General features: G+C 34.2%; 1 long non-coding RNA gene across 2 annotated transcripts in view; it reads right to left on the reverse strand.

Moving 5' to 3' along the window:
* Positions 1 to 7,715: 7,715 nt before the first annotated feature.
* LOC134474064 (uncharacterized) overlaps positions 7,716 to 22,842 on the reverse strand; it is a 42,997-nt gene continuing 27,870 nt past the window's right edge. The window contains exons 3-4 of one of the 2 annotated variants that reach the window (XR_010044653.1): positions 16,832 to 17,032; positions 7,716 to 15,999 (exon numbers count right to left, since the gene is read on the reverse strand). This is a non-coding gene — a long non-coding RNA (uncharacterized LOC134474064). Of the gene's footprint in view, positions 16,000 to 16,770; positions 17,033 to 22,842 lie in introns of those variants that run through there. The other variant, XR_010044652.1, reaches the window with a different exon arrangement.

The following is a 22,842-nucleotide window of genomic DNA, read 5'->3' on the forward strand; positions in this document are numbered from 1 at the left end:
AGTTTATAATATTATTTTTATAATGATCACCCAGAGTTAACACCACAAAGTGCTGGAAATCTATCTACAACTTTAAACACAGAATATTTGGCCAAGGGCCTGAATACCACAGCAATGTCCCACATGAGTCAAGATGAAGACTCAGAGCTCATGACAATGTCTCCCACGAGTCCAACTGGAGGTCTAGAGCCTACAAGTGCTCACACCAGTCTCTTTTATGGATCCATGTTGGGAAGGCCCGAAGGTCAGCGGTGGAAACCAGGAAGTCTGTGCCAGAAGGGTGAATAAGCTGTGCTGGTAGGTTGAGGGTTCTACACTGGAGCCAAGAAGTCATATTCACAAAAATGACCAGGGCTGTTCTAAAAGGCAACACAGTCATCCTCAGCAACACAGGGGCCCCAAGCTCCTCCTTTGGCAAACACAGTCGAGTACCTGCCAACAAGCCAGCGTGACAAGTACATCCTGGAGACCAAGTGGCACATGCCTTCCTCTCCGGAGGCAGGAAGCAATGCTAGATGTGAGGACCAGAGCTTCTCCAGGAGAACCAGCGGCTCAAACAGCAACACATAGGAGAACCCTCAATGCCTCAGTGCCTCAAAGCAATAACTTCTCCTTTTCCTGTCTCTATTTATGCTGGCAACATAGAGGTGGAACATCTATGCTCAGTGCCATGCTGATGTAATCCAGCTAGCATTAAGTTGATCCCCAGTTCTTCATCCATAACAGGCTATCATAAACATTCTAAGTTAAATCTGAGTTCATATTCATGTATCCAGCTACAAAATCTTCTAGTCCCCCTGTTAGCTTGTGTGTTAGTTCCACTCCAACACTGAGTAAGTGTCCATCATTCCCCATTCATTTACTTAATTGTTCATCATGGAAATTAAAAGTTGTACTCCCAAGGATAATGACTCATGAACTAAAGGTTACATATATAGTTCATATAGTAGTTCTATAGTCAAACATTTTTTATTAAATACAAAATCTATGTAAGCCCACACTATTTACCTCATTCTCTTTAGTGAGATTATATCAACAATTTGTTTAATATATTTGTCATCATTAGTCACATCCTACCCTCCATCCTGGAATTCCCTAATCTTATTTACATTTTAAACTGCTCATACTGGTTAAAGTTTCAGAATTTGCCTTTTACGATGGTTTTGCAAAGTGCAGAGTGCATGTATAGCGAGCACTACATAATAGCAGACATAATAGTTTCCCTGCCACAATAAATTCCTTGTTTCTCCTCTTCAACTCTTACTGTGAATTCCTCACTTTTAGGGGGGAAAACTGACCTGAATTTATAGGCTCATTAGTTTTAACTTTTCAAGAATATTAAATAAATGCAATCATACATTATGTAGCCTCTTCAGGCATTTTTCACTTAGCAAGCAGGATTTGATTGACACATCTTTTCTAGTTTGCTGGCTAATTGCTTCTTATCAGTGAATAATATCCCACTATGGGATCATTCTTCTATCGAAGAACCTCTTGATTATTTCCAATGTTGGAAAAAAGACCGATAAAGTTGTTATAAATAGTGCCATGGAGCTTTGTTTGTATAGAAATAAATTGCAATCACTTGAGTAAATATTTGCCTTTTTTTTTTTTTTTTTTTTTTTTTCCTTTCTCGGACTTACACTTTTCTTGTACCTGATTTTTGACAGTGGAGTAATGCATGTTTCATAAAATGATTTGTGAAGTTTCTCACCTTCCATTTTCCAAAAACTTGTATATAGTTGGTATTATAACTTACTTAATATTTTAGTTGAATTCATCAATGGAATCTAGATTGTTTCATTTTATGGAAGTTTATGTACATTGATTTAATAAACATAGGGTTACTCATTTTAATTCCCCATAAGGGAGTTTAAGAAGATTGTGTCCATTAAATGATTAATTTACTGCATGTGACTTCTCAAATTTCTGGATAATAAGTTGTTTGGATAGTCTTTTTTACTTACAGTAACATTGATAGTGATACACATTGCATCATACCTACCATACCTAAACTGAATCTTCATTTTCCTTAGCTAATATGGCTCGAAACTTCTTATCTAATTATAAACCCATCTTGAAATAATGCTATGTTACTTAATCTAGTTGTGTATTTTTCTCTTTCCTATTACAGACATTAAATTTACTCTTTTCATATAGCTTCCTAAGTTAGAGGTTTGCGTGTTTTAGGCTGTTGATTTCTTGTTTTCTAATAGGGAAGTGGAGAGGGCCGCCCATCCCTTCCCTCAGCTCCCAGGAGGTCGGGTGCCCCGGCAGCTGCACAGCATCAGCTCCACACCTGTGAGAGGTAGAACCCGGGCTCCTGGAGTCAGAGGTGTCTGACCGCAAGGGGCCGCACCTGAAGCTGGGGGCAGGGAGAGGTCAGCCTTTCAGCAGTGAAAGCCTGAGTTGGGTTGAGGCTGTTTTGAAAGAACTCTTCCTGAGTTCCTCCCTCTTCCGCCCGTCCCTGCAACCACCCCGTGATTTTCAACAAATTTTACTACTCACCGCTTGCTTTGCAGTGTATCCTTGCCATACACAAAATCCTGGACTATTTTGGCTCACTCAAGCCTAACACTTTGGTAAGCTATAGTTTCAGTTCTTCTTCATTTCAGATATCTAAACGTTCTGATATTTTTGGTCCATAGATTTCCAGGTATTTGGGAAATTATTCCTTGTTATTCGTCGTTCTTCATCGTCACATTTGGAGAGCATATCTTGCACTAGTTCTATATTTTGATGTTATAGAAGGATTTTATTTTATGGTTCCAACTTTTATCTATCATATGAGTGTTACATGTGTGCTTTAGAAAGCACACATCCTGATATTGCTAGATGAAGTATTAACTATCAGAATGTATTGATTGAAAATACTGCTTAGGTAATTCTGCATCATCTTCCTATATGACCTATAAATTTTGAAAACCCCTTGTCTCAAATTCTTGCAGCTACTCCAACTCCCTTTTAGTAGATTTAGTATGACATCTCTTTCAGCAACCCTTTATTATGCCTATTTGAATATATATTCTTATTAATCTATGTTTCTTGTATATAAACTGAGTTCTTTTATTTAAAATATTCAGTTTGGCAAACTCATCTTTAATTGCTGTACATAATCCATTTACTTTCTAAGTGATTATTGATATATTTACCTTTCATTTGCTTCTTTATGTATTTCTTTTGATTTTAATTATCCATTTCATAAGATTTATTTTCTTTTCTACTGAGGCACATTATTTATATTTCTGTAAAAATTTCTTTGTGTATTTCAATATACTAGAGTTTACAATACACTTTTAAAAATAATATAAATCTACCTTCGAATTACAATTACCTTGTTAGTAATCTTATCTCATAACACAGTATTACTTATTCTCTTTTTTTGCATATGAGATTGTTGTGATTAATTTAATTATCCAGTCTATAATTACTAAGTAGATTATTATTTATGTTTTTATGGTTATTTAGATCAGTTAAAATTAATATTTTATTTTACTTCCCTCTATTCCTTCTTTGATGTTCTTCTTTTCTTCATATGCATCCAGGTTTTTAACCTATCTAAAATTTTGAATAACTTTTTCTTAGTTTGCATTATTTTCAAGTAACTTTGGTTGGTGATATATCCTTGCAGATTTAGTTTTTCAGAGTAAGTTTTTAGTTTCCTCCATTTTTGAGTAATAGAGTTTGCATAGTCCAAATTATAAGTTAGTAGTCATTTGTTTCTTCACTTTTACATTGTAGAATTACACTTTCCTGACTTATTACTTTTATATTTCATATCCATTGACTCAAGTTTTTCACTTTTTCTTTGATTTTTTTGTAGTTTTTCGTACAACATGTAACTCTCTGTGCCTATATGTGTGTTGTGTTTGTTGTGAAATTACTAGGCATTTCTGAGATTTTCGAATTTGTAGATCAGCATTTATTGATAATTTTAGGAGATGTTTTGATCTGTCTAAATGCAATCTCTAGTTTTCAGTCAGCCTTTGAACTTTGCATAAGAATGAAGGACTGAGGATATATCTCAGTTGCATAATTGCTGGTCTTGCCATCACAAACTCATGAGTTTAATTACTGTTACAAAAAAGGAATTAATTATACTGTAGTTGTGTTTTTAGGGTAAGTCATACCAACCTTGTAACTGATTTCTAGATTTTTCCATTTATTGGTTTGTCGTTTTTCTCTCCTTACAGTCATTACTTTTATTTCTCTTTCTAATGGTTTTGGGAGCTGTTGTAAAAGCATCTAGTGTTCACTGAATTCTTCTCTGTCAAATAATCTACTCTGATACAATTTTATTTCATCTATTCAGATTTTTTCCATTCTTTTTCTTTTGATCTTTTTTTATTATTTACATCTCTTATGCTACATTAACATATGACATTCCATGTCTTCTGATTTCAATTAGAGTCTTTAACATAAATCATTATTATTTTAAATTCCCCACAAACTAATATCAACATCTATTTTATATGTGAATCTGACTCTGATGTTACTTTCAGTGTCTTGCTGGACTGTGTTTGTGTGTATGTATGTGTGCATGTGTGTTTACATATTTACATACATCATGATGTTTACTTAAATGTCAGAAATGACATGATATGTACTGTGTTGGTTACTTTTTACTTTTGTTGCTAAGATTAAGTAACAGACACCCAAAATTAAGGAAGGAAATATTTATTTAGCTTACAGTGTGTGGAGATTTCAGTCTGTAATTTGCTGGGTCCAAGGCAGGCTCATGGCAGAGTGCAACAGTTCATGGTGATGGAAGACAGCAAAAAAAATAACCAAAAAGGAGGAAACACACAGAGAAGATTCTTTCTTTCCCTTATGTTATATGTAGCCACACCCACTTGTTTGTAGCACTCATATTTGTAATCCCAGCATTGCACTCATGAATCATTCACAGATTCAAGAAGCCAGGTCCCATGACTACATGAGGCTTTGGGGGCGCATCTAGACACAAACTATAACATTCCACCCCAGATGCCTGAAACTCATGCACATTCTTTATGCAAAAGACATTTAGTCCATCTCTAAGAGTTGCCAATGTACTAACCTTTTCAGCATTGCTAAAAATTCCAAGCACCAATCACTGAAATAAAAGGGAAACTCTTATCTGTGAGTTCCTATACAAATGAAAGAAAGTTAAGTAAGTCTAACATTCAATGACACAAGATAATCATTTCCATTACAAAAGTTACAAATAGGAGGAAACAAAAGATTGGGCAAAATCAAGTCCAAAATCCACCAGGGAAAACATTAAGTCCTGTAGTTCCACGTCCAGCACTGAAACAATCTGGTTGTGATCACCAAAGGGCTTGAGTGTGTCCATCCCATGGCACTTCTGGTGCTTATTGCTCCCACAGCTTCTCTCTTGGGCTGACTCTCCTCCTTCCTTGCAAGTTTCCTTAGATAATCTATGCTCTGGGGTTCTCCATACTTCTAGGTTCTCCACTGCACTTTTGACTTCACACTCACAGTGTCACACACTGCTCTTCCAGCAGTGCTCTTCTTGGGCACCCAAGCCTTCTGAAATTGAGGTGCAAGCACCTTTACCTCAGAACTCTTGCATCCTGCATGGCCTTAAAACCAGCACTACATGGATGATGTTGAGGTCTGCTATCAGTTGGAGCAGTAACCAGGCTTTCATCTCTCTTGACTAGCAAAGCAAGTCAAGAGACTGGTGGGCACTCTGAAGCCAATTGTGAGGGACAAATTCTCAATGTTGCCATCATTCTGAAACTTGGTACAGCTACTACTGCCATTCTGGAACATGGTTCTTTGTGTCTTTCTCCTCAAAGCAAAGTCTTTCAATTTTGCAGTTTTGAGGCTACAAAGAGTGCAAACTTGCTGCTCCTTGTGATGACCTCAGGCCATCCTTTATTTTTTTTTTTTTCTGTTACTCATCAGCAATTGAGATCTTCTCAGTTCTATATTTGCAGTTCACAGCTTTACTGGAGCTTCTTTTCTGGCCAAATGCAAGTATTAAATTATCCTGCTGGGCTCTTTCTTCTCAATGCACAACACAGTTCTGGCTAAAAGCTCCCAACAGTAATCATACCACCATTTTAACATTTGACTGCTTTGAAATTTCTTCTGCCAGATTAGCTAGCCCATCATCTTTGATCTTAGTCTCAGGCAAAGTCTCAGAACAGGAGCAATTGCAGACAAATTTTCTATCACACCATAATTCCCATCATCTGGAGTTCAATAGCCAATGAAGTCTTTCTTCTCAGCAGAAACCTTCCAACTCTGGTTTTTACTGGCAGGATTTGTAACAAACTTCTGGTCTCCTGAGCTCTGACAAGAATCTCCCTTATAGAACAGCCTAGGGGATTCCAGTATTACTGCTTCAGGAGACATCTCCGTGTCTTTCCAAACTCTTCCCAGAAATTATTCCCAAAGGCTCTTGAACCGTATGGTAAGGTATAGTTACAGCAACAACCCCACTTGGTAGCAAATTCTGTGTTGGTTACTTTTTTTCTTTCATTGTTGAGACAAAATACCCAACACCCAAAATTAAGAAGGAAAGGTTTATTTTTCCCAGAGTTAGTGAAGGTTTCAGGTACTAAGGTAAATGGACTTTCAATGAGTTGATTTATGTGAATATAGTTACGAATAGCACTGTGTTTAATATTTATTATAGTTATGTATAAAAAGCCATCAAACATTTCTAACTTTCTTGTTTTATGTTTCTATCCTTGCCTTTTTCTTGTCTTTATTTCTTTTCCTCTCCATTGCTTGTCATGGAAAATTTGTGGTTTTCAACTGTAGTTCATTTTTAAAATATTGTTGACTTATATGTGTGGTGATATGGTATGAAGAATATTTTGTACTCACTTTCCCATTATGTGCATTTTTTTTTCACTTTGTGGGTGATTTCTTTTGAAGTGCAAAAAAAATTTTAATAAGATAAGGTCCCATTTATTGATTCTTTGAATTAACTCCAATGCAATTTGCATTGTGTTCATGAATTCTCTGCCTACCCTTACATCACCAAGATTTCTAACAACTTTGTCTTCCAGTAGATTTTGTGTTTCTGTTTTAATATTTAGATGTTTGGTTCATCTTACTTTAGTTGAATGCATGGTGATAGACATGTGTCTTATTTCAGTCTTCAGCATGTGGAAAGCCAATTTTTCCAACACCATGAACATGGTTAGCCCCTTTGTCAAATATAAGGTGGGTGAATTTTTTTGTAATTGTGTTTGCATCTTCTAATTTGTTCCACTGATCCTCAGGTCTATTTCTTGGCCAGTACCATTCTGATTTTATCACTTTCACTTTGTAGTATAATTTCAAGACAAGAATTGAGATTCCTCCTGCCTTGCCCTTTTTGCCCAGAATTGCCTTTGCTATTCTAGTTTTCTCCTTTTTCCAAATGAATTTTAGGAATATTTTCTTTAGATCTATAAGGTATATTAATGGTATTCTGATTGGGATTGCATTAAATCTGTGTAACAATTTTGAGAGTATGGCCATTTTCACAATGTTGATTCTTCCAAACGAAGAACAAGGAATATCCTTCCATTTTCTAATATCTTCTTCAATATCCTTTCTTAGAGGAGTATAATTTTCTGCACATAGGTATTTTACATTCCTCGTTATGTTGATTCCTAAATATTTCATTTTTTTTAGATGCTATGGAAAAAGGCAATATTTCCATAATTTCTCTCAGTGAGTTTTTGTCTGTGTACAGGAATGCTATTGATTTTTGAGTGTTGACTTTGTATTGAGCTACACTTCTGAATTTGTTTATTAACTCTAGTGGTCTTTTAATGGAATTTTTGGAGTGTTCTATGTAGAGTATCATGTCATTTGCAAATAGTGATAACTGAAATTCTTCATTTTCTATCTTTATTTATTTTATTTATCCTTCTTGTATGATTGCTCTGCTTAATATTTCCAGAACTATATTGAATAGGATTGGTGATAGTGGACATTTTTGTCTTGTTCCTGATTTTATAGTGAAAAACTTCTGTTTTTTTACATTTATTATAATGTTGGCTGTTAGTACATACCAACTATTCTGAATTTTTGTAGGGACCTTATCATGAATAAATGTTGGAGTCTATCAAAAGCTTTTTCTGCATTTATTGAGATGATCATGTGTTTTTAGTTTTTGACTCTGTTGATACTACATTTATTGATTTGTGTATGTTGAACCATCATGCATTCCTGGGATAAATCCCAGTCAGTCATGATGTATAATCTTCTTGATTTGCTGCATTCAGTTTTCCAGTATTTTATTGAGAATCTTTGCATCACTGTTCATTGGTGAGGTTGGCGTATAGTTCTCCTTTTTGGTTGGGTCGTTCTCTGATTTCAATATCAGAGTAATACTTTCCTCCAGGAATGAGTTAGAAAGCATTGCTTCCCTTTCAATTTCTTTGAAGAGTTTGAGGAGTATTGGTGTTAAACCTTCTCTAAATTTGTTGTAGAATTCAGCTGTGAATCCATCATGACCATCATGACCGTGAATCCATCAAAAAAAATTTTTTTTGTTTGTTTTTGGTAGGCTTTGAATCACATTATCAATGTCAATAGCTGTTAATAGGTTATTTATATTTGTTATATCTTCTTGATTGAGCTTTGGTAGTTCATACATTTCTAGAAATCTGTCCATTTCCTCTGTTTTTTTTTTTTTTTCAACTTATGTGAATAAAGATTTTCAAAGTAGGTGCTCATGTTCTATTGAATTTCCATGGGATCTGTATTAATTTCTCTCCTTTCAGTCCTTATTTCATGAATTTGACTTTTTTTTTCTTTTACTTTATGTTTGGCTAGAGGTTTATCAATTCTGTTTATTCTCTCAAAAACCAGCACTTTGATTCATTTATTCTTTGTATTTTTTGCATTAATTTGTGCTCTGATGTTTATAGTTTCCTTTGTTTAATAAACTTTGGGTTTGACTTGTTCTTCTCGTTCTAGAAGCTTGAGATGTAGCACTATGTTATTTACTTTTGCTCATTCTGTTTCCTTGATATGACAGTTTATTGCTATATACTCCCCTGTTAGAACCACGTTCATTGCATCCCATATGTTTCAGTATTTGTATCTACTTTTTCATTGAATTTTTAGATATTGCTCAATTTCTTTTTTAATTTCACCTGAAACCCACTGATTGTTCAAGTGATTTTTAAAAAAAAATTTTATGTATTTTTTCAGGTTTTGCAATTTCTTTTGCCATTAATTTCAAATTTAAGTGCACTGTGGTCTGCTAATATGCATGGGATAATTTCAATCCCTTTATATTTACCTTAAGAATATTTTATGGACCTGCTTCCTGCAGTGCTTGCTGGACTATGGGGATTTGGGCCTACCAGTGCCCTCAGTTCTGGGAAGCAGGGTGGCCTGGGGTGACTGTCCCCACACCATCCCCCGAACCCCAGGAGTTTAAGATCCTAGCTCCCAACCTGGGCAGGGAACTTCACAGCTTCCTGCTGCACTGGACCAGCTCAGCAGGTCTTGAGCCTGCCTGCACCAACTTCCCAGCCTTCTGGCATGTTTGGTAGACTCCAGGGATTTGGGCCTGCCTGTGCCCTAAATTCTGGAAACTGGGAGCCTGAGGTGAGTTTCACTGCACCATTCCAAACCTGAGAGTTTGGGATCATTGCTCCCACCAGCCAAGGAACTTCACAGCTTCCTGCCACACTCAACCTGCTATGCAGGGCTGGGGCCTGTGTATCCTACCCCCAGTGACCATCTCTCAATAGGAGGAACTGGGCCACCAGAGTCCCAAAAGCTGAGGATATATAGGAAGATTTTCAACAGGCCCTGGGGAAAACTTGGAATAACACTTGAAACAGAGAAATATAGGAAAATGACAAAACAAAAGACAAAATTACAATATCAAAGCTCCAGCCCATCCCAAGAAATCTTAGGAGCTATGTACATAGAAGAAAATATATGCCATACACCTTAAATAATAGCAACTGAAATAAAGAAGTAACTCCGGGAAGCTTTAAAGGAATTCAAACTAGAAATAATCTCCCAGGTAAGAGAAGAAATGATAAAAGAAATGAAAGAGTGAAAGAGATGTTGATCATATCTAAAGAAAACACAGTTTAAAAACTGGACGAACTAAACAAAAATGTACAAACCCTGTATCCTTGGATTCCAGGACAATATAAGAAAGAAACAGAATACATAAAGCAGACACAAAGAGAGATACAGGAAATCTAAAATTCCATTGCAAGCTGTTAAAAAAAAAAGTCTCAATGAAAGTGAAGACTGAATTTCAGACCTCAAAGAAAAGATTGCACCTAGTGAACAGAAAAGGAAAGATCTTTTAAAAATAACAAGGAATCAGGACATAAAATTCAACAGCTGCAAGATAATCCAAAGAAAAACAACATAAGATTGATACGGATAAATGAAAAAGAAGGGGACAAGATAAAGATGTCAAGAGGATATTTAGAGAAGTAATACCTAAAAATTTCCCAAACATGAGATTGTAAACTGACATCAGGATCAGTGAAGCATATAGAACTTCAAATAGCCATAACCAAAATAAAACTACATCCAGACATATAATAATCACCATCCCAGAAATTCAACATAAGAATAGAATATTAAAAGCTGTCAGAGAGAAAAGACAGATCACCTATAAAGGAAAACCTATCAGAATCACAGCAGACTTCTCAACACAAAAAATAAAGTCAAGAAGATCATGGAGGGAAGTATTTCAGATCCTAAAGGAAAATGATTTCCAACCTAGACTGATAACTAACCTGAAAAAAATGTCCTTCAAAATTGATGGAAAAATAAGATTCTTTCATGACGAAGAACACCTGAAGAACTTCATGATCACCAAGTCAACCCTGCAAAGAGTACTGAAAGAGAGTTTAGATACTATTAGGAAAAAGTCACTAAGCAAAGCAGACAAACAGAACAGAAAGATAAAGATGCAGCAGCAGAAAGATAACATGTCAACAATAAACTAACATATAAATGTTATAACCATTTATGTAAATAGTATCAATGCACCAATTAAAAAAAACAGACTGGAAAAATGGATCAAAAAAAAAAAAAAAAGATTCCAAGAATATGCTGTCTAAAAGAAACCCATATAACCCAAAAGAATACTCACAGACTGAAAGTCAAAGCATGGAAAACAATACTTCCTGCAATAGGAACCCTCCCCCCCAAAGTGGGGGTAGCTATTCTGTTTGCAGACAATGTGAACTTCAAAAAAAGAATGATCAGAAGAGATAAAGAAGGTCATTACATACTGGTAAAGGGAAAACTTCAAGAGGAAGATAGAACAATCTCAAATATATATACACCAAATTCTGGAGAACCCAGTTATATAAAACAAGTATTAGCAGAAATGAAAAACAAAATTAGCAGTAACACAATTATAACAGGAGACCTTAACACACCATTAACACCAAGGGACAGATGACCCAGACAGAAAATCAGCAAAGACATAACAGAACTGAATCACACTCTGAACAAATGGACCTGATAGATATATACAGAGTGTTCCATCCAACAACATCAGAATACACATTCTTCTCAGCAGTACATGGATCATTCTCTAAAATATACCATATATTAGCTCACAGAACATACTTAAATAAATGCAAAAGAGGTGAAATTATCCCTTGCATGTTATCGGATCATAGTGCCATGCAGTTAGAAATTTCAAGATAAAAGATACTGCAAAAATCCCACAAACACATGGAAACTGAATAATACATTCTTGAGTAATCATTGGGCCACAGGGGAAATTAAAAAAATACCTACAAGCAAATGAAAACACAAATACAATTTACAGGTATCTGTGGGATACAATGAAAGCTGTCCTCAGAGGACAATTTATTGCACTGACTTCCCAGATGAGGAAAACAGAATGAATACAAATAAATAACCTGATGTTACACCTCAAACATCTAGAAAGAGAAGAACAAGTCAAGGCCAAAGCCAAAAGAAGAGAGGAAATTATGATAATGAGAGCAGAAATTCATGCAATAGAGACTAAGAAAATAATCCAAAGAATCAATGAATCAAAGAGTTGGTTCTTTGAAAGAATAAATAAAATTGATAAGCCCCTAGCCAACCTTATTTGAAAAAGGGAAGAAATAGCTCAATTAATGCAGTAAGAAATGAAAAAGGTGAAATCACTATAGACTCTGTAGAAATACAGAATTTCATCAACACCTATTTCAAAAACCTCTACTCTCATACGCTTGATAACAGAAGAAATAGACAGATTCCTAGAAACATATGAAGTACCAAAGCTAGGTCATGAAGATGTAAAACTGCTGAATAACTCAATTTCTATTAATGAAATTTAAAATGTAATTAAGTCATTACCCACAAGAAGAGCCCAGGCCCAGACAGATTCACGGTAGAATTCTACAAGTACAAAGAAAACTTAATGCCGACACTCCTCAACTTTTCAATGAAATTGAAAGGGAAGCAATCCTTCCTAAGTCATTCTTGGAATCAAATATTACTCCACTACCAAAACCTGGGAAAGACCCAAATAAAAAAGAGAACTACAGATCTCTCTCCCTAATGAAAATAGATGCAAAAATCCTCAATAAAATATTGGCAAACAGGATGCAGCAAATCACCATGAATATTATACATCATGACCAGGTGGGATTTATCCCAGGCATGCAGGGATGGTTCAACATACGTAATCAATAAATGTAATCCACCATATAAATAAAGCCAAAATCATTTCTAAAGATGCAGAAAAAGCTGTTGGTAAGGTCCAACATTCATTCATGGTAAGAGCCTTACAGAAAATTGAAATAGATGGTCTTTACTTCGGTATAAGAAAGGCCATATCTGATAAACCAACTGCCAATATCATACTAAATGGCCAAAAACTGAATGCTCTTACCTTAAAATCAGGCACAAGATAAGGATGTCCCTAATAAGGGACATTTAATATAGTACTGGCAATACTTACTATTTAATATAGTACTGGAAATACTAGACAGAGAAATTAGACAAGCAAGAGAAATAAAAGGGGTAAAGATAGGAAAAGAGGAAGTTAAATTATCATTATTTGCAGATGACATGATAATCTACATAGAAAACCCCCAAAACTCCATTAAAGGACTCTTAGATATAATAAATAAATTCAGTAATGTAGCTGGATACAAAATCAATACTTAGAGATCAATAGCATTCCTATACACTAACAATAAAATCACTAACAGAGAAATAAGAGAAGCCGCACCCTTCACACTAGTAACCAAACATATTAAATATTTAGAAATTATTCTCACAAAAGCTATGAAAGATCTACATAGGGAAAATTATAATATACTGAATAAAGAAATTGCAAAGTATCTTATAAAATGAGACCGGAAGAATAAATATTGAGAAAATGGCCATTCTCCCAAAACTGTTATACAGATTCAATGCAGTCCCAACACCATCAACATATCATCAACATATGACAAAAAATACCATCAACATACGACATAGATCTAGAGAAATCACTCCAAAAATTCATCTGAACCCAGAAGAGACCTAGAATAGCAAAGATAGTTCTAAGCAGCAAAGACAAGGCAGGAGGCATCACAATCCCTGACTTAAAGTTATACTACAAAGCAACTGTAGTAAAATCAACATGGTACTGGAATCAAAACAGAGCCAAAGATCAGTGGAATAGATTAGAAGATACATCCACAACTACAAACACACTCTATCACCTTATCTTTGATAAAGGGGCCCAACAAGTTCACTGAAAGTATGTCAGCCACTTTAATAAATGATGTTGGAAAAACTGGCTCTCCACATAACAAAAACTAAAACTAGACCCATGCCTATCACCATGTACTAAATTAAAATCTAAATGGATTAAAGATCTGAATATTAAAACAGAAACACTAAATGTATTGGATGACAAATTGCAAAAAACCTTGGAGACATAGGGGTAGGGAGAGAATTCATGAACAGGAATCAAACTGCATGGGAAATATTTCCCAGAATCAGTAACTGAGATCACCTCATGTTAAAAGGTTTCTGCATGTCAAAAAAAAAAAAAATCTCCAGCAAAAATGAAAAGAAAACCCACAATATGGGAAAAAATATTATTGAACTGTCCCTCAGACAAAGGACTTCTGTCTAAAACATATAAAGAATTAAAAAAATCAGACCCTCAAAATTCAAAGATCCAATCCAAAAATGGGCATCTGAGATGAATATGTAGCTCTCAGATGAAGAAATACAAATGGCAAATAAATACATGAAAAAAGGTTCATCATCATTACTCTGCAAATTAAACCCACACTGAGATTCCATATCACTCCTGAAATAATGGCCAGGATCAAGAAAACTACCAACAACAAATGCTGGAGAGGCTGTGGGGAAAAAGGAACTACCCTGCACTGTTGCTGGGTGCGTCCAGCATCAGTGCATCTAGCATCCAGCAATGGTGCAGCCTTTGTGGAGGTCAGTCTGGAGATTTCTCAAAATGCTGAGATTGGAAGCCCCATTTTTTCCAGCTATTCTACTTCTAGGCATATTCCTAGAACTGAAAACATCATTCCACAGTGATATATGTGCACCCATATTTATAGCAGCACAATTTGTAATAGCCAAATCTTGGAAACAACCTAAGTGTCCATCAACTGCGGAATGGATAAAAAAGATGTGGTATTTTTATACACTGGAGTACTACTCAGCTATAAAGAATGATCACATTGAAATATTTATAAATAAATGGATGCAGGTTGAGACCATATTCATAAGTGAAACAAATCAGATTCACATGTAAAAATACTGAATAGTTTCCCTAGTGTTAGAAATGGCAAGAATACACAAAAGTATGTGGTAATCATGATTCCCCATTATATTGCTTTGAAGCCTTATAATGTTTGCATTCATTAATTGGAATAGTTTTATTGTGGGTTGTTTGATTTTATTGTCTGTGATGGTATAAACAGCCATTTTGAAGAAAAGAAGACATTATAATAGGTAGTGCTGTTTTAATATCTTGTTTTGAAGTTCCATCAAGCTTTTGTTCTTCTGTCTCCATCGGTTTTATCATGTTTTATCTTATTGTATTTTATTATATGTGATAGTATAAATAAAAATTTTTATAGACAAGGTGATAATATCAAAACCATTGTTCATTTTCTGTTAGTTGGTTCTAAATACCCTGTAATACTTTCATTCTCTTGAATAGTTTTACACTGTCTTGTTATGTTTGATGCTACAGAATACAAAGATATACACAAATATTTCAAGGAAAGAGACACTATGGTAACTACTGTTATGTCGGGTTATCTTGTGGAGAAACACTATATTGCTTAAATTGTTCTGTTCTAATCTGTGTTGTTATGTCCTCTTTTATCTTAATCTCCTTTTATGGTGGCTGCTTCCTGAGGTGGAGGTCCAGGGTCCCAGGGTATGTGGGCATGGGTGGAAGCAGCTGCCCTCTGAGATGGAGTCCATTGTTGAGCGGGGAGGGCAGGCCAAGATTCACATTTATATGTTGCTTCTGGTGGCTTACTCACTGCTATGGTGTTATTGGAACCTAAGCTCTCTAGAATCCTTGGCATCTCCATACTCAGGATCAGGGTGTCCTACCACTTTTATTCTTCCATAGAATCATGAAAAATTATTGACTTTCAGTTTGTAGAACATTTTCTTTTTTTTTTTTTTCCTTTTGGTACCTAGAAATGCTCCATTTTATTCTATATAAGGAACATTTTCTATTCTATATAAAGAACTTCTACATTTAGAGATTAAACTAAAAGTCCTCACACATTCATTTTTGAAAAATTATACATAGATTGGAGTGGGTAAGTCCAAGGTCATTGAAGAGTTATAAGCAGTCATTCTTTCAGCCTGTGTTATGCTGCATAGCACAAATTGACATGAGAGAGGCATCATTTGAAACCTGGCCATGATTATAGCGCTCAGTCTTGTCAGCCAAATACAGCAATTCTTAGAGATGAGAAGACAGGGTGACTGGTCCACTAGGGCTGGGGCTGAGAAATGCAATGGATAGCAGTGTAGAAGCTAAGGATTTGAGGAAGTAACCATTAGTCATTTTAAAATGCTATTAAAAAGATTTACATCTCTCTAAATATTTCATCTAAATAAAAATAATCAAGATATGAATAATATCAGGATTCTAAAATATGTTGCCTTTCCTCTGAATTGTTTGTACCAAATTAAGTAGTTTGATAGAACTACTAAAGTTGTATAGGAAGCAATAATTGAATGGTGATAATGTATTTCTGGCTTCCATCAATCCTGTTATGGGTAAATTGGTTTTGCATTATTTCATAATTAATACCTAGCTTGGTACACCATATTCCATTATTTAGATTAAAATCCTAACCTTCCTTTGAATCCAATGTAATTGTTTCCTTATTATGAACTTGCATGCTCTTCTATAAATACTTGAGAAAGACATTACTAGAGATTCAGTTTTCACCTACAGATGGATTAATTTGAATTTAATAAATTCTCTCATTTGAATTATAATAGTCATAAATTTAGAAATGATTTTACAATGGTATAAAAGTGATGAATTCCACCTTGGAATTTTTATGGTGAAAACTTCCAAAGGAGGAGAAAGCTACAGATAGCAGAATCATACATCTGTCTGTGAATCTAAATAACAGTATCTGCTCCCCCTTCATTCAAGAGTTCCTTTCCAATTCTAATTTTAGTAGTGATTTACCATTATTGTGATGATGTTTATACTTTTTTCCTTTTAAATATATTCAGAGGTAAAGTCTTAGAAACTATGTCATTTAGAAATCAATGTAATTGTCTGCAAAATAAATTATGTATTTCCAGGTTTTATTTCCTTTTGTTTTGAATTGAGCCCAATGTACATCACCTTTTCCTTTCGTATGCTCTTCTTTTACTGGTTTTTGGCACTGGCGAAATCAGAAATGTGTTTGCATATCAGTCAGAAATTTTGGAAAGAAAAATACTTCTCTCAGCCTCTCACACAGGGATTAGGATGAATGTGTTGATTCCATGTCTTTATTCATGTGGGAAAATCATCCAGTGCTGAAATTATTCCATTATTTTCAACCTGTTTTCAGAATAAAGAAAAGAGTTTTGAATTTAAGAAAGAACATTTTATTCATGAAACTCAAAAACTCTATTATGTAAAGAAGAAAGTAAGCTGAATAAATGGAAAATCAGAATTCCAAAGCAGCCTGTCCAGTCTTGTTTAAAATACAGCCTTTACTTCCCACAGTAGGATATGATTTCATAGGATATTGATTATTATTTTTCTAGAACTAGTCTGGATCAAAACTCACTTCCCTATTTCCTATCAGAGCTAATGGGTTTGTAGCTCATTTAGAATGATCTTATTGGCAGGAATTCACTGATATTTTCAAATACTCAATAGGAGGGGTTTTTCTGCTCTCTTGAGAGCCTCTCAAATGCAGGTAAAGAATGTGACAGCTGGATGTGAGAGCTAACTAGAGCCAATTACAGACTGAGTGACCAGCATCAGCATTAAAATATCTGGCAGGAGCTACCTTGTCTTTGCAATACAAAGGTTTTGAGTCTTTACAAAAACATCCTATAGAACATTGAATGTTTTATAGAATTACAGGTAGTAGGCACTTCAATTTAATAATCAAAAGAGGTGCTGCCAAATGAATCCTGAAAGTATGACTGCACCAGATAGAATTTTAAATCATGGCCAAACACATCTGAAAATTAGTAAATTTCAATATGAAAAACAACAAAGATGCACAACCAGTTTGGATAAAACAAATCCAATGACCTGAGTTAAATACACCATTTGTGCATATATGCTTTCACATATGAGATGCACTAGCTCAAGATTTGGTAAGAGACATTTGATAGCTTTATTTTATTTATTTTGCTCAATAGAAGACACCGACACTTTTGTGAATAAGGATACTTTTTTCCACTATCTCCATTCCTATTAACACTATTCACAAAAATATAGGACTTCAACTGACTTTGAAAAATAAGGAAGGGTTTATCATTTGAGTAGAAATGGTGTAGAATTACTCTATTCTTGCTATCTTTTTATAGTTTTTGTTAACAACCACAAGGTTTGATTGTTAATAAAGGTGGAGAATATCATATAATGAATATTAAAATTTTAAAATGACATTAAGGTAACCACAATATTTTCAACATGCAATTTTGCTAAATTTTATGCATATATATATATATATATATATATTTGATCTGTTTATCTCATCTCTCATGAAGAGTTCTCTATTTGAGGACTTAAAATATAAAAATCTAAAATATCTAGGAATTTCAAATGGTGATTGAAAACAGAATGAGTAACACAAGTAAATATTTTAGGCAGTTTTAAAATGAAAAATATAAATAAAAATATAAATATCTCATAGCTATGCTTTGTCTTTGAAAAGTAAATGTTAATCAGGAAATCATAAGAGAAACTACAATTCCTTCATTTTCTTTTTATTTTGTAGGAAAAAGATAAGGCAAAATATCAAAACAGAATAATAGAATAATAAAAAATTAATACTTTGCATTTTGTTATCTACAAAGTAGTTACTCAGAGTACAAGATATAGGCATAAAAAGTTCTCCAGATGATATTATCACAAACCTTTCTTTTCAATGAAGAGAAACTAGTCATGTATCTATCTTGTGTGTTGTTTCCTTTCCCTCAACTTAGTCCCTTTTTCCTTTTCAACAATATCTTCCATTTCACAATCTCTCTTGTGCATTTTGTACTTTATTTACTATTTCATTTCTCACATCAGGAAGACAATTTGACATTTACAAATGTGAATCTGATTTATTTCACTTATGAGTGCGGTCTCAATTTGCACCCATTTACCTATAAAATGCTCAAATCTATCCTTTGTGACTGAATAGTAGTCTATTGAATACAAATGCCATCTATATTTTATCTGTTTCTTGGTTGAAGGTCTTTTAGATCCTTCCCAGGATCTAGGTAGTACAAATTGTGCTGCTATAAACATGGGTGCACACATCACTGTGGTTTGGTATTCTCATTCTTCCAGGAAGATATCCAGAACGGAAACAGCTGGGTTGAACGATACCTCTATGCTAAGTTTTTATGGAACTTCCATACTTTTCACAGTGCTTGCATCAATCTACACTCCCAGCAATAGGGAAGAAGTGTTCCATTTTCCCCTTTATTTGTTATTGGTTGATTTCTTGATGATAGTCATTCTTTCCAGAGAGGAATAGAATCTTGGTGTTATTCAATATGAAACTCTTGAACAGCCATTGATGGGGAACTTTTTTCATGTATTTATATTTCATTTATATTCTTCATCTGAGAAGTGTATATTTATCTCAGATGCCCATTTTTTGACTGGGTCTTTAAATTTGAGGGATCTGTTTTTCTTTATATATTTAGATATCAGTCTTTTGTCTGAGGGACAACTGGCTGAAATTTTTTCACATCCTGTGGGTTGCCGTTTTACTGGGTCAGTGATTTTTTGATGTGCAAAAACTTTTTATTAAGATAAGATCACAATTGTTAATTCTTTTAAGTATTTTCTTTGAGATGTGGTTTTTTTTCATGAAGTTTGTACCTACACATATGTCTTCGAGATTCCTATCTATGTTTTCAGTAGATTTACTGTTTCTGTTTTGCTATCTAGACCTTTGATCCATTTTTACTTTAGTCTTATGCGTGGTCATAGACATGTATCCAGATTCAGTTTTCATCCTGTGTAATTTCAGTTTTTCTAACACCATTTACTAAACAGGCTATCTTTCCTCTAGTGAACACATTTAGCCCCTTTGTCAAAGATAAGGTAGCTCAGTGTGTTGTTTGGAGTTGTGTTTGCATCTTCTAATCCATTCCACAGATCCTCAGGTCTGTTTTTTTTTTTTTTTTTTTTTTTTTTTTGTTTTGTTTTGTTTTGTTTTGTTTTGCCAGTACCAAGCTGATTTTTTTTTTTTTTTTTTTTTGTCTTTTTCGTTTTTATTGGTACCAAGGATTGAACTTGTGACTGCCTGCTTGCAAGGCAGGCGCTTATGCCGCTGAGCTAACTCTCCGGCCCCAGCCCAAGCTGATTTGTATCACAGTAGCATGGTAGTATAATTTCAACTCAGAGATTATGATGCTCTCTGACTTGCCTTTGTTGCTCAAAATTGCTTTTTCTATTCCATGTGTTGTGTTTCTGAAGAAATTTTAGCAATGTTGTCCTTAGTTCTGTGAGATGTGTCAAAGGTATTTTATTTAGGATAGCATTAAATCTGAATAACAATTTTGGAAGTATGGTCATTTTCACTATTTTGATTCTTTCTATCCAAGAGCAAATGATATTTTTTGACTTTCTGATATCATCTTTGATCTTTTTCATAGCACTGTCATTTGCTACCTTGGTTAGATTGATTTCTAATTATTTAATTTTTCAAGATGCTACTGTGAAGCATATGCCTTTCCTAATTTTTTATCAGTGACTTTAGTGCTTATGTACACAAAGTCTCTTGACCTTTGAGTGTTGAGTTTATATCTAGCTACACTACTGAATTTGATTATTATATCTGCGAAACTATGGTGGAGATTTTGGAGTCTTCATTGTAGACTATAATGTCCTCTGCAAATAATGGTAATTTAAATTCTTCCTTTCCTATACTTATTATTTATCTTTCTCTCTTCTAATTGTTCTGGCTTATGTTTCCAGAGCTATATTTAATAGTAGGAGTGATGATCATGAACATCGTTGTCTTGTTCCTGATTTCAGACTGAAAGTTTTTAGTTTCTGATCATGTAGTATGATATTAGCTGTTTTTCATCACTGATGTCTTTTATCAAATTGACAATTGAGATAAGCACCATGTATTTCAATTTACCATTGGATTTTTATCTCAAATGAGTATTGACCTTGTCAAATGCTTTTTATGTATCTATTGAAATGATCATGTAAACTTTGTCTGTTAAGGTGGTATATTATATTTATTGAATTGTGTATATATAGAACCATCCTTGCATCCTTCACCTGAATCATACTTGGACATGACATATAATTTTGTTTGATGCTTTACTGCATTCTGTTTGCCAGTGTCTTGATGAATTTTTGACCTATGTTGTTTAGAGTGATTGGGCTATAGTTGTCTTTTTCGGTTGGGTCCTTCTTTGGTTATGGTGTTATGGATAATACTTGCTTCCAGGAATGATCCTGGCAGTATTGTTTCCCTCTCAATTTCATTAAGTAGTTTCAACATTAGTGGTTTTAATTCTTCTCTGAATTTTTTTTGGAATGTGACAGTGAATCATCAAGACCTGGGTTTTCCTTTGTAGGTAAGTTTGTAATTGCATTTTCAATTTTATTAACTTATATAGGGCTATTTAGAAATTTTATATCTTCTTGAATCAATTTTGGCAACTAAGAAGTGTCTAAAAATCTGCCCATTTCTTCTGTGTTTTCCATCTTATTAGAGTACAAGTTCTCAAAGTACATATTGATGTCCTGGGTTTTTGCAGGATTCATTGTGATTTCCTTCTTTTATTTCTAATCACTTGAATTTGAGTCTTTTCTTTCCTTTTTTGATAATATTGTCTAAGCATTTACCAATTTTGTTTAATTTTCGCTTTGATTCATTAATTCTTTGTATTGTTTTCCTAGTCTGAAGTGAATTACTTTTTGCTCTTATCTTTATAATTTTCACCCTTATACGTGCTTTGGGTTTGTTTTGGTTTTCCTTTTCTAGATGTTTGAGGTTTAACATTAGGATGTTTATTTGAGCCTGCTCTGCTTTCCTGATGTGAGAATTCACTGCTAGCAATTTCCCTCATAAGACTGCTTTTATTGCATCCTTTTGGTTGTATAGTTTCTATCAGTTAGGTGTTGATACTATTTCATTTCTTCTTTAAATTCCTGTGACAACCACTGGTTGTTTAGGAGCAGTTGTTTAATTTCAATGTATTTGTGTAGTTTTTGTAGCCATTGATTTTTAATTTTATTGCATTATTATCAGATAATATACATGGGATATATTTCAATTCCTCTGCATTTAGTGAAGCATGTTTTATTGGCTAATATGTGGTCTATTTTGGAGAATGTCCCATGTGCAGCTGAGAATATGTATTCTGACATGTTTAGGGTGACACACTTTGTACCCACTTACTACGTTCATTTGTTCACCAGATTGGCCTAATTCTAATATTTCCTTGTTGATTTTTTTGTCTAACTGATGTATTTATGAGAGTGGAGTATTACCATCTCCCATTACAATTGTGATTATGTGATTTTTTCATGTCAGTTAATATTTGTTTTATGTAGTTGGGCACAGTGGTATTTGGTACACATATATTTATGATTGTTGTCACCTCTTCTCGAAGTTTTCCGTTACTAAGTATGTAGTGACCTTCTTTGTCTCTTTTGATCAGTATTAAATTAAGCTTCACACTGTCCACAAATGGAATAGCTACTCCTGATTTTTTCTGGTTTCTTGTGGCATGGAGTATTGTTTTTTCATCCTTTGACTTTTACACTATAAATTTCTTTTTAAGTTAAATGTGCTTCTTGACTGCAACATATTATTGATATTGCTTTTAGATCCATTTTGCCAATCAGTTTCTTTTGATTGATGAGTTGAGGCCATTTACATTGATGGTTATAACTAGTATGCATTGTCTTATCTGTTTCGTGTTATATTCTTGTTGTTGTTTTGGATTTTCTCCTCCATTTAATTTCTTGGGGTTCTTGTGCTTGTGGCTTTTTTTTTTTTTCCTAATATATTTCTCAGAGCATCTGAGCTCATTTGGGTCATGAATTTCTTCAGCTGTTTTTATTCATGGAAATACCTTATTTCTCCATTTATTTTGAAAGAGTACATCAAAATGAGTTGAATGTTGTTTTCTTTTAGGTCTTGAAATACCTCACTCCAAGCT

This window comes from Cavia porcellus, unplaced genomic scaffold (assembly GCF_034190915.1).
Source record: "Cavia porcellus strain 051 isolate PalLab524CR breed Dunkin Hartley unplaced genomic scaffold, mCavPor4.1 scaffold_30, whole genome shotgun sequence".
NCBI lineage: Eukaryota > Metazoa > Chordata > Mammalia > Rodentia > Caviidae > Cavia > Cavia porcellus.